The sequence below is a fragment of the Babylonia areolata genome, chromosome 19, assembly GCF_041734735.1.
Source record: "Babylonia areolata isolate BAREFJ2019XMU chromosome 19, ASM4173473v1, whole genome shotgun sequence".
NCBI classification, from domain to species: Eukaryota; Metazoa; Mollusca; class Gastropoda; order Neogastropoda; family Buccinidae; genus Babylonia; species Babylonia areolata.
In genome coordinates, this window is record NC_134894.1 from 52,194,613 (window position 1) to 52,206,729 (window position 12,117).

Sequence of the window (12,117 nt, forward strand, 5' to 3'; positions counted from 1 at the left end):
GCACGGATGCAGTGGATGACCAAGATATCCTTTCGGTGTCTCATCTTGCTCTCTGCACTCCACAGTGCGTTGCTGTAGCCGCCTTCCTCTCCGTTGAAACCGACAGGTTTCTTCTGCAGATTCTTGCATGCATGGGTAGACACACCCGGGGGCCAACTGCGTGTGGCATGCACACAGCACGGTGGAGCTAGATGGCCGTCGTGGCTCTCCTGAGCCAACGCCCTTTTATGGATCTCCATAAGGGTGTCTAGCCACCCGCCTCACCAGTCCGGAAGGGAGCGGTGGGGAGTGCCGGTTTAGTCGCCGGCAACCCGACCCTGAACAGGTTGTACTGGATTACAGGTTACCAGTAGCAGATCTAATGACCTGACCTGACCTTCTACTACAACCATGTGTGCACACTGCCGGGTCCACAGTATGACATGCCCAGCTTCTGCAGTACAGAATAAACAGTTCTGCTTGTTAAGCACCACAGCAGCTTCAGACTTTGAGAGGCTTTCGGATTTCCGGAAGGAAGACAACAAGAGAAACAAGGTGAGGATAAAGAAGACAGCTGGACACAAACGTTTTCTGACTTCCATTGATAGTAAGGTGCCACATAAGAACAGTGCAAATACCTTTATTACTTGAGGAAACCTGACAAATGTGACCATTCGTAATGAACAGGTTGACACTTAAAAACATTTTTTATATTTTATATATTTCATGTTATATTTTAATGCACACTCTGAAGAAACATGACAAATGAACTGATTAACATCATTCAAGAAAGTATTTTCGGTCTGGTTTAATGGCTGAAATGTGGTTCAAAAAGCAGACTCCTCCAAGCTTTCCCTGAAAGCCCACAATCTCTCTCAAATCTAAGAGAAAAATGAGAGACAGAAAAAAAGAAACTAGCAATGGGGGGCAATGACAATGATGATAATGACAGTGGCGGTAGCGAAGACGTCAACAATAGATGGTAAAGGTAATGGATCATGATAATGACAGTGGCGGTAGCGAAGACGTCAACAATAGATGGTAAAGGTTATGACACAGTACTGGTTTTAAAAAATGTGTATGTTTATGAGTGAATGAGTGGGTGAGTGAGTGAGTGAGTGAGTGATTGTGTGTGTGTGTGTGTGTGTGTGTGTGTGTGTGTGTGTGTGTGTGTGTGTGTGTGTGTGTTTCATTTTGTATGTTTTTCTTGGCTGGTTGATTTGTTCTTTTCTTTCACTCTGTTTTTGAAATAATCTTTTCATGTTCTGAGTGTCTTCTATGAAACTGAGAATCTATTTTCAGTGCAATCTTACATGTGAAAGGATGCTGACACAAACAGATGAGCAAATGAGCAAGCATGAAAAGAAGAACATTCTAAATGAATTTGACAGAAAAGGTTGCATCACACCAAACATCAAAACTATTTGGTCCAGTTTTCACGCTCCCTATGTGAGGATGAGGTATTGTGAAACTACTTTTTTTTTCTATCACATTTATGTATGATGTTATTCCCAGCATCCCTCAGGAAAGATTTGGTTCAAGTCTTATCATATTATATCATATTACATTATATCATATTATATTATATTACCTATATTACATTATAAAAATTATTACACTATATTATATTATATTACATTATATCATATCATATTATATCATATTACTATTATTAGATTGTATCTTATTATATCATATTACATTATATTATATCATATTATATCATCATCATATCATATTTCTCTTTTAGTTATGTACATTGCCTCAGTTTTGTTGTTTGCTATTGATTCCAATGTTGAATTTTAGGTCAATGCATTGCAGTGATCCATTTTATGTGAAATACAATAAATAGATGTGTTTCAGTGTCAATACTGTTGATGTCTTCAATAACGCCACTGTCATTATCATTATCGTCACTTTTGTTATCCCCCCTCTTTCTCTTTTCTTTTCCTCTCCCTGATTTTTCTCTTAGATTTGCATCGGGAAAAGACAAAAACCCGACTCCGATGACAAAGGAAATATCTTTAATCAAAATATGGGGTACTTCTCATGATTACTCACACGCTGTAGGGGTGACCCAAGATTTCTCGCAACTGAGAAAAAAAGTGGGAAGGGAATGCGAGAAATTGTGAGCTTACGTTCCCTCTTCACTCCTGTCCTCAGTGCACTGGTAGCAGTGGTGGACTCACTATGCCCTACAGGAATCCTGTCCAAGTGTGCACAAAATTACATCCAGCCAGTGCTACAATTTCATCTCTTGAACTGTGTGAAATACAGCATAACTGTGATCCTTCTCTGCCTCCACCAAGAAGGAAAAAAAAAACTTATTACCTCACAGTTTGTGCAGGAGATAACAAAACTGATGGCTGGTTTTGCTTACAGACATGCAAAGCTTGTGACAATAGGGGACTTCAACCTTCATTATGACTCCTACACTGATACAAATGGAAACTTCATGAAAGTAATGCTGTTGACGTGGAACTTGGCCCAGCAAGAGGACCAACCTACTCTATGCCATGGTCACATCCTGGACTAGCTTGTAGGCAGTGAAGAGGCAGAGGGGTGACTGTAAAGAACGAGCCTGACAGACCACTCCACTGTCTTTTTACACTTTGGTCTCAAGAAAGCTATTCCAGTGTGCATACCATGCAAACCATAGCACAGGAAGTGCTCTTTCAAAAGTTGTCAATGATCTTCTTACCACATCTGAAAGTGGTTCAGTTTCTACACTGGCACTGTTACATCTTTCAGCAGCATTTGATTCAAGATCATGGCATTCTGCTGAACAGATTCCACAAACCTGCAAGTGAAGGGAACTAGTTTCTACAGTATATCCACCTGTATCCACACATGTCAATTTGGAGGAAAAAAACAATCAATTTCAGCATATTTTCTGCATTTTTCCACATCAGTATGACAAGGAACCCTGTTGAGGCTGTAAACTCCTCAGAGAACAAATCTGTTTTCCTTGAATTAGTTGGAATGTGCATGATTAGTAACATCATGTCTGCCTTTATCCTTTGTGCAACACATTTCATTTTTTTCTTCTTGTTATAATTGAGTCTCTGTGTGTACCAACAGAGCAAAGTAAATACTGTTACACAACAGACAGAATTCTTCCAGAATGAACACTTTTATTGCCATTGGTTCTTTGCATCTTAGCACCTTGCATTACAAAATTTATTCATCACTAATTTCATTTAATCAATATTATATCATCATTAACTTGTACCTGATATGTTAACTGAACAAAATACTACTACTTGTACCAAACTTTTTCATGTAGGTATGCATGTACATGTGTGTGTACATGTTCATGATTGTTTCATGAATTTTAATCATCAAGGTATTGTAAAATTAGTCCATATTACATAACAAGACATGAAGAACTTTACAGGATCAGAAGACTGTTGTATCTGGTCCTGTCCCACTCCAATGAAGCCATCCACAGCCTTGATGACTCTCTCCACACAAGCACCAACATTCAGAGCTGACCCATCCACTGATTCCTCCCCCTCTACTTCATTCAGGATCATCAGCAGTGACACCTGTTGTATGAAAAGCGTAAAAGCAATTTAATGAAAAAGAACATAAACACTACATAAAGTATTAAATAATAAATTATTCACTTTTTTCAGTTTTGTATATATACCATGACATGTGGGGTAAACGTATGTTGTATAAGAATTCAGATCAACATCTGATTACATTGTTTTATTCCATTGATATATATAATAAGTTTTCATATGGGGAGGGAGTGGAAAGAAGGAAAAGGTGGGAAGTCAGTCTGAAAATGACTCAACTTGTTAAAAGGTGGGAAGTCAGTCTGAAAATGACTCAACTTGTTAAGTACGATACTAAGATGCTAAAAGAAACTTGGCTTGAACCTCTTCTCCCCCACCCCCCACCCCCCCACCCCTTTTTTTCCCCCTGTCTGCAACTAGTGCAAGTGCATCAAATTTTGTTTTACTATCAAAGAGGAATTTCTACAGAATTTTGCCAGGGACAAACATTTTGTTGTTGTTGTTTCTTTTACATGCGCTTACTAATGAATGAAGGTCAAATAGCTGCTTGTGAGGAACTGTTTCATGTAACATACAAATAGGTTAGGCCCAAAGTCCTTTCAGTTCAGGTTCACCCTGGCAACACTTATCTACATTTCCAGACCTGTTTACCTTATATTTGTATTTGGTGTATTCTTCAAGCAAACATGTCCAAGGCTGTGATTCTCAGCTTCCTCATATACGCCTGTATTATTATCTACTGCAGATTTCACATTAATATTATCACTATTAGTTATACTGATTCCGGTTTAGCCCAGCTGACCATACAGAGCCAGCTCAAGAGTATGGTCTTTTCTTTAACCTCCACTGTAAACAGCAACATGCAGAATTGAAAAGAAAAGCCAACATTTACCCTGTGAAACAGTGTCAGAAATTGACAGATCCAAGTAAGATTTTACTAGCTGGGGTAAAAATTTACTGTTTTTCACTTGCCCAGTAGGGTAACTCAGTGGAAAATTCACTTACCAGAATGGGTTTTCTACTTGCATATGGCTTCCAGAAACATTAAATTAATGCACCAAACCTGAACACACACACACACACACACACACACACACACACACACACAAGAACAATGATTCATATAGAATCTGATAGCTATCTCTTGGCCCTTCTGTCTAGAAAGGAGGTGGGGTGAGGTGGGCAAATTTCAAAGGAATATTTGGAAAAAAAAACAAACAAAAAAAAAACAGAACAAGCTATCTGAAAGTATCTAGATCATTTGTGAGTTGTCTTCATAAAGTGTTACACACACACACACACACACACACACACACACACACACAGAATGGGAGACACACAGAGATTGTGTGTATATGTACATGTATACATATATCATGTGTGCATACATGTGTGTGCACATGCTGTGTGTATGTGTGAATGAGTTTCAAGTGTTCACAGTGTGTGTGTGTGTGTGTGTGTGTGTGTAAGATGGTGAAGGGTCATAGTCCCAGAGAGGGAAGGTGGTAGACACAGCTGTTACATCTACATGAAGGTTGCTTTGATATGGGGCCTGAGAGTAGAGATTAACAACCTATTGGCATTATGCCAAACAGACAACATTTGCAGAGTGTCCTTTCTTAAGTGTGGTTCCTTTATAAGAACTGGATTTTGACCCCCCACACCCCTCTGCCCCCATCCTTTCTGCCATTCCCATATACTGTATAGTCCATGTAAAGGGGGTTGGGTGACGGTGGGGGGTTGGGGGTGGTAAAGGAAGGGGGCAGAGAAGCTAGTATGCAAATGGCAGGTGGTGTCTGGTGGAGGGAAGCAAGAACAAGAACAAGAACAAGAACAAAACTTTAATCTCCAGGCCTCCGGCCCCTAGAAAGAGGTCAAAAGTACACAATATGGTGATCACTCAACCACAACAAAATGTAAAATACGTACTAACTTAACCTGTAGAACAAAAGTGCTTCTCGTGCATTGTAAATTAATTCTAACTTTCATCATTGTTGTCACAGAATTCCTGTCGTATCTTCAGGGCATTAAATATATAAACGCATAGTTTACGAATACTGTAAACAGAACCATTCTTCATCAAGTGAACATACGATTGACCTTCAGAGTTCAGATATTTTTGCCGCAGGTCACTGTAAAGGACACAATTGTTTATAAAATGGTTTTCATCTTCGATTACATTACAACGTTTACATGCGTAATTTGAATTACATTTGAATGTTCTTCTAAAAAATGATCCATTTATTGGGAGCAAACCAAGCCGTAATTTTACTAAACAGTCCCTAAAACACTTTTTATCCACATATTCAAAATATTGCTCACACTGAAAACCAGTTTTAAACAGTCTGTAGTTATGATATATATCTTTAGACATTACTGACTCGTCCCACTCCTGCATAAATATATCTTTCATTCTTTGCTTAAATAATGACAAAAATGTTTGCTCACAACCAACGCCTTGTTGCAACCAGACATATCCAAACCCAAGTCTAAATAGAGTATTTTTTACTAAAGACACCCAGCATTTTTTTCCCCTTTCGTCTAAGTTAAACAACATCAAATATGCCTGTCTGGGTAATCGTTGCACATTCATATTCAGCAACCTTAACCAGTACTTGATACACCTTGTTGCACTATTTATATATAGTGGATAACGTCCTAATTCGCCGTATGCAAACTTGTTTGGTACTCTAAGTGTTATGTTCAAAAAACGTTTACATGCAAAGGAATGAACTTTCTCAATATTATCAAGTCTGTTAAGACCCCACATCTCAGAAGCGTACAAAAGAATGGGTTGTATCTGAGCATCGAATATTTTGAAAAAACATCCTTTGGAAATATCATTCAGCTTCGTTATATATTTTATACAGTCAATGCATGCATGTTTGCCTTTTGCTGCTAAAATTCCTACTCCTTTGTTTATACTCATTTTTGTTGTAAAAACAAACCCTAGATAATTATATTCATTCACTACTTCTAGAGCATTTCCATCGAGATTCCACTTTTCATATCTTCCCAAAAAGCCACCTTTTCGAAAAACCATCACTTTAGTCTTGTCAGTATTTACATTCAAGAAGAGTGTTTTACATGCATTATTCAGAATATTAATTTGATTTTGCAGACCAATCGCAGTGTTAGATAGCAGTACAATATCATCTGCGAACAGAAGAATGAACAACTCTAATAAATTAGGCAAAAACTGAATTCCATGAATACCACTGATTTCAACTGCTGAAGCAATTTCGTTAACAAATAACGAAAACAATATAGGGCTCAACATACAACCTTGCCTTAAGCCAACGGGACAATCAAAAAACTCAGTTAACTTATCTTCAATACGTACGCAAGACGTAACACATTTATACATAGCAATGATAGCATTCATAAATTTCCCCTTTATACCTTTCTGAATCAAAATATCAAACAAAGGCTGACGTTGCACAGAGTCAAATGCTTTTCTCAGATCGACAAAACAGGCGTAAAGCTTGCCTCCCTTCTTTGATAAAGATTTCTCAATAACCGCGTTCAGAGTAAAAATATGATCTGTTGTGGCATAACCACGCCTGAATCCAGCCTGTGATTCTGTTAGCATATCATTTTCTTCAGCCCATTTGACAAGTCTTCCGTTTAGCACTGATGTATAACATTTGCTAATAAGACTGAGCAAAGACACGCCCCTATAGTTGTCTGTTGATCTACTATCTCCCTTTTTACAAATTGGAACAATTATTGCCTTCGCCCGTTCATCTGGATACGTGCCCTTATCAAACAGAATGTTAAACAGTTTTGTTAAAAAAAAGTACAGCAATATTATCAGCTGATTTTAACATTTCTGCCAAAATACTGTCTACACCACAAGCCTTGCCTTTTTTTAATTTCCGAATAGCATCTGCAACTTCTTGTTCTGAAATATCATGACTTAGTTCATCAGATATATTTGATTCCTCTGGTTGCACTTCACTAATGGCTCTGTTATCAGTAGTGATAACCTCGTTCTGAGTAAATAAATTCCGAAAGTGTTCAAACCATTCATTTTCTTTAATGTCTTTACATACTCCTATTTTCCTTCTTCCAGACACTTGCTTTGCTTCTTTCCAAAACTGTTTGCTGTCTTTGCTCAGTGATGCTAGACGTCTGGCTTTATCACGTCTATAGCTAACTTTCTTTACCTTACATAAATCCTTATATTCCTTCCGAGCTTTCACATAGGGTAATCGGTGCTTATCATCCTTGGTTTGTCTTAACATTGTTAACAATTGTCTAGCTTTGTGTTTTGCATCTTTTCATTCAGCATCAAACCATGGGGCATCTCGCTGATCACTCCCAACACACACACGCTTCCTCATACATTCACTCGCTCTCAGCAATACATTACTGAATAGTTCCAAAGCCTCATTTACACAGTAATCCAAAAGAGAAAACGCATGTACACACATAGTCTGTAAATCGTCTGAATAAAGATTTTCTCTGAAACTGTTCTCCTTTGTTTGATCCCAAGCTAATCTATTAATCCATTTAATATCATTTACTTTCTCAGTACAAGCAGTGTCTTCACTTTGAGCAATTGTAAACGATACAGGGAAATGCGGTGAGTCAATATATGAAACCACCTTCAATGAGCGTACAAAATTCATAACACACAACTCTCTGGACATTATAACATAATCTATGGTACTTCCACCTGTAGACGAGACAAATGTTAATGAATCATGTGGAGGGAAGCAAGAGGAGGAGTGAGGGGTGTAGTCCAATGAGGAGATGAGAAGGAAAGGAGGAAAATTGAGGTGGACATGTTTGTGCGGACTTGAGTTCAGTTATGAATATGATTCTACAAGATGGCGGTTTCCTTTTTAATCAGTACATATGACCTTAACACTGAGATGAGGGGGAGTGAGAAGAGACAGACAGAGAGAGAGATGAGGAGAGAGACAGAGACTTGGGAAGAGAGAGAGAGAGAGACTGAGAGACAGAGAGAGAAACTCAGAAAAAGATCACAGTCAAACTCAGGTTATTGTCTCATCCAAAAGACTAGCACACAGACAACCACTTAAAATCTTTGCCGGCGCTAGGCATCGATCCTGGATAGATGTTCAGGGAACAGCTCAACATTGGTCCTGATTGATTTAATGGATGTGAAGTTGAATTCTTGGTCAATAACAGTCAATGCGGACCTTTCTTGATTCTTGAGTTTGTCCTGCATGAACTTTTCACCAATGGCTAATTGAACCGCGTATAGAAAAGTCCAAAGAGAATCAAACTCTTGATCCACAGATTGGTCACGTGACCCTCAGAACATCCTCCTGACTTGCCATATCTGAGTTTATCTCCCACCAAAATTACCAACGAACTCCCACTAGTTTGTTTTGTTTACCGACGATCTCCCACCAAAATCATCGTATGTAACGATTACCAATGTCGTTCAATGACATTTTCGTCGGGAACTCTGCAAAACACAACACCGATCCAGCTTCATATCCATCGAGGATCGACGCCCAGCTACTTGTGGTGGGGGGAGGAGTAAAAATAAAGGTCCATAAAATACGGCCACAACACCTGGGACATTTCTTTTGACATGATTAAATGACGATTCTACTGATGATGAGAATCAGGATCTTGTTAATGCAGATCCATAAGTGTATCTCTATCAGATTTGACTTTCAGACTCTTGTGTGTATGTGACTGACAGCGCTGCTTATTTCCCTCCTTCCAGGTTGTAAACCAGGTTCAAACATCTGTAACCTCCTACCAAGTCCAAGTTATCATCTACGGAGTGCCACATTGCCGATGTTTTCACGATTATTATTATTATGAAGATGATCAAACGAACTGGAAAACAACAAGTATTAAAAAACACAACAAAAAAACACTGTCATAAATAGGAGAATCGGCGGCAGGTGGTCGATGTCTTACAATACCTGACAAGCAATCGGAGCAAGAACTCGTTCTGTTGATTTGCTCTTAACAAGCCGCGAAATCAGTCCGTTTGTTACATCCATATTTGTTCTCACTGCAAACTGTCAAAAAACGTCAACACGTAATCATCCTGCAGATGTTATATTATTGATCGCATTCAAATCGTCTGCCATTTTTGGCTTAAGCAAGACTAATCACAAAAACAAACCAAGTAGGAATTTACGAAATAAGAAAATAAAGGCCTGTTTCTCTCGCGACGACAAGCACACTTTATAACCGATATAGTCGCATTTTAGCATCCTCAGTTCAGCTCAGTCAGCTCCACAATGATTTAGGATAAAGATAACGATAACGATAACAATAACGATATTTTATTCAAGAAAGGCCATGGCCCCATTTGAAGGGGGTACACATAGGATACATTTTCAGAAAATGATGCGCACAAAAATATTGTATGTAGTAGGCCTCCTTCGGTCATGGCTGACCATGGATAGAGTATATCCGACCTAATGTCTAACTGGGCTGTCTGCTTGGACCAAGCAGCGTCGCCTGTGACTGTAGAGACCGATGCGAGAGAGACAGTCTCTGTCGCAGCAGTCACATGTGAAAGCTGATGCTGGTCTGTTGGCTGCCGTCCCTTTTCTGCGAGATCGTTTTTCTGCTGCAGCAGCTGACAGTTTGTCAGTCCTCACCAATCCGTAGCTGATTCTTGAGAGTGCTTCTCCAGCTGTTGCGGCCATCTGCAAGGTCCTCCCAGGACTCAGTGTTGATCTCAAGCGCCTTCATGTCACGTTTGCAAACGTCTTTGTATCTCAGCTGTGGGCGGCCATTGCTTCTCTGCGCCATGGCGAGCTCTCCATAAAGGATGTCTTTAGGGATGCGACCATCTTCCATGCGGCGAACGTGGCCCAGCCAGCGCAGCTAACACTGTCTCAGCATGGTGACCGCATGGTCCGACGGAGGCCAGCTTGAGTCAGGACTTCGGTGTTTGTCACCTTTTCTTGCCAGGAGATACCGAGTACTGTATGCGCCATAGGCTTCTCAGGTGGAAGGTATTGAGCCTTTTTTCCTGACGAGCATGTGTGGTCCACGCCTCAGTGCCATACAGCAAGGTCCTGAGGACGCAGGCGTTGTATACACCCATCTTTGTCTTCGTGGTCAACTTGGGATTTCAGTGTCCGCACTCTTTGTGTGAGGCGGGCCAGCGTTGCCATCAGTGGCTGTCTTCCCGATCCTCTTGTCGATCTCAGTGTCAAGGGAGAGGTTGTCAGTGATGGTGGACCAAAGGTAAGTGAATTGATGGATGGCTTCAAGCTCGTAGTCATCAATGGTGATGGCTAGTGGAAATGGCGTGTCTTGGCCAAGGACGTTTGTCTTCTTGAGACTGATGGTAAGACCGAAATCTTTGCAGGCCTTTGCAGGCCTGGGAGAAGCAGTCCATTAGTGACTGCAAGTCCCGCTGGGTGTGGGTCACAACTGCAGCATCGTCGGCAAAGAGCATGTCTGATGAGGGCTTCGCAGACTTTTGTCCTTGCTCCGGCTGAGGCGGGTGAGATTGAAGAGCCTGCCATCTGATCTGGTCCGCAGGTAGATTCCTTCTTGCACTGTGCTGAACGCATGCCTCAGGAGAAGAGCAAAGAAGATTCCAAATAGGGTGGGGGAGAGGACGCAACCTTGTTTGACACCGCTGCATAAGTCGAAGGGCATGGAGAGGTTACCATTAAACTGCACCGTCCCTTTCCTGTTGGAGTGGAAGGACTCAATCAGGCTGTGCAGTTTTGGGGGGACAGTCGATCTTTCGAAGAGCCCTGAAAAAGCCGTCTCTGCTGACTAGGTCAAAGGCCTTGGTGAGGTCAATGAATTCGACATACAGGAGCATCCTCTGCTCCCTGCACTTCTCCTGGATTTGGCGAAGGGAAAAGATCATGTCTACCGTGGATCTCTCTGCTCGGAAACCGCACTGTGATTCCGGGTAAACGCGTTCAGCCAGTTTCTGCAGGTGGATTAGAAGGACCTGAGCGTAGACTTTGCCTACAATGCTGAGAAGCGAGATGCCTCTATATTTGTTGCAGTCGCTCCATTCACCCTTGTTTTTGTACAGGGTGATGATCTTGGCGTCCCTCATGTCCTGCGGTACAGCTCTCTCATTCCAGCACTGACAGAGGACTGTGTGCAGAGCCCTTGGATGCAGAAGAGTAGTCTTGCAGTGCTGAATGAGGTCTGGGGGAATTCCGTCGCTGCCAGGTGCCTTGCCTGGTGTCAGGTTGTTAATGGCCTTGCTGAGTTCGTCCTCTGCTTGCTCTGCGTCAAGTTCTTCCATGACCGGCATGCACTTGATGGCATCAATGGCTGAGTTGGACACCATGTTTTCTGTGGAGTAGAGGTCGGAGTAGTGTTCCGCCCATCTCTCCATCTGCTGGCTAGGATCGTTGATTACTTCCCCAGTGGAGGATTTGAGGGGGGCAATCTTGCTCTGTGTTGGTCCCAGTGCCTTCATGATGCCATCATACATCCCTCGGATGTTGCCTCTTTCAGCAGCATTCTGTATCTCTTCGCTGAGCTCTGTCCAGTTCTCATTTACACATCGCCTGGCGTTAAGGATTTGCAGGTTCTTCTCACTGGGTGACCGTTTGTACTTGGTGAGTGCAGCGCGCTTGGCCTCAATAATAGGAGTCATCTCTGATGATTTGGCCTCAAACAA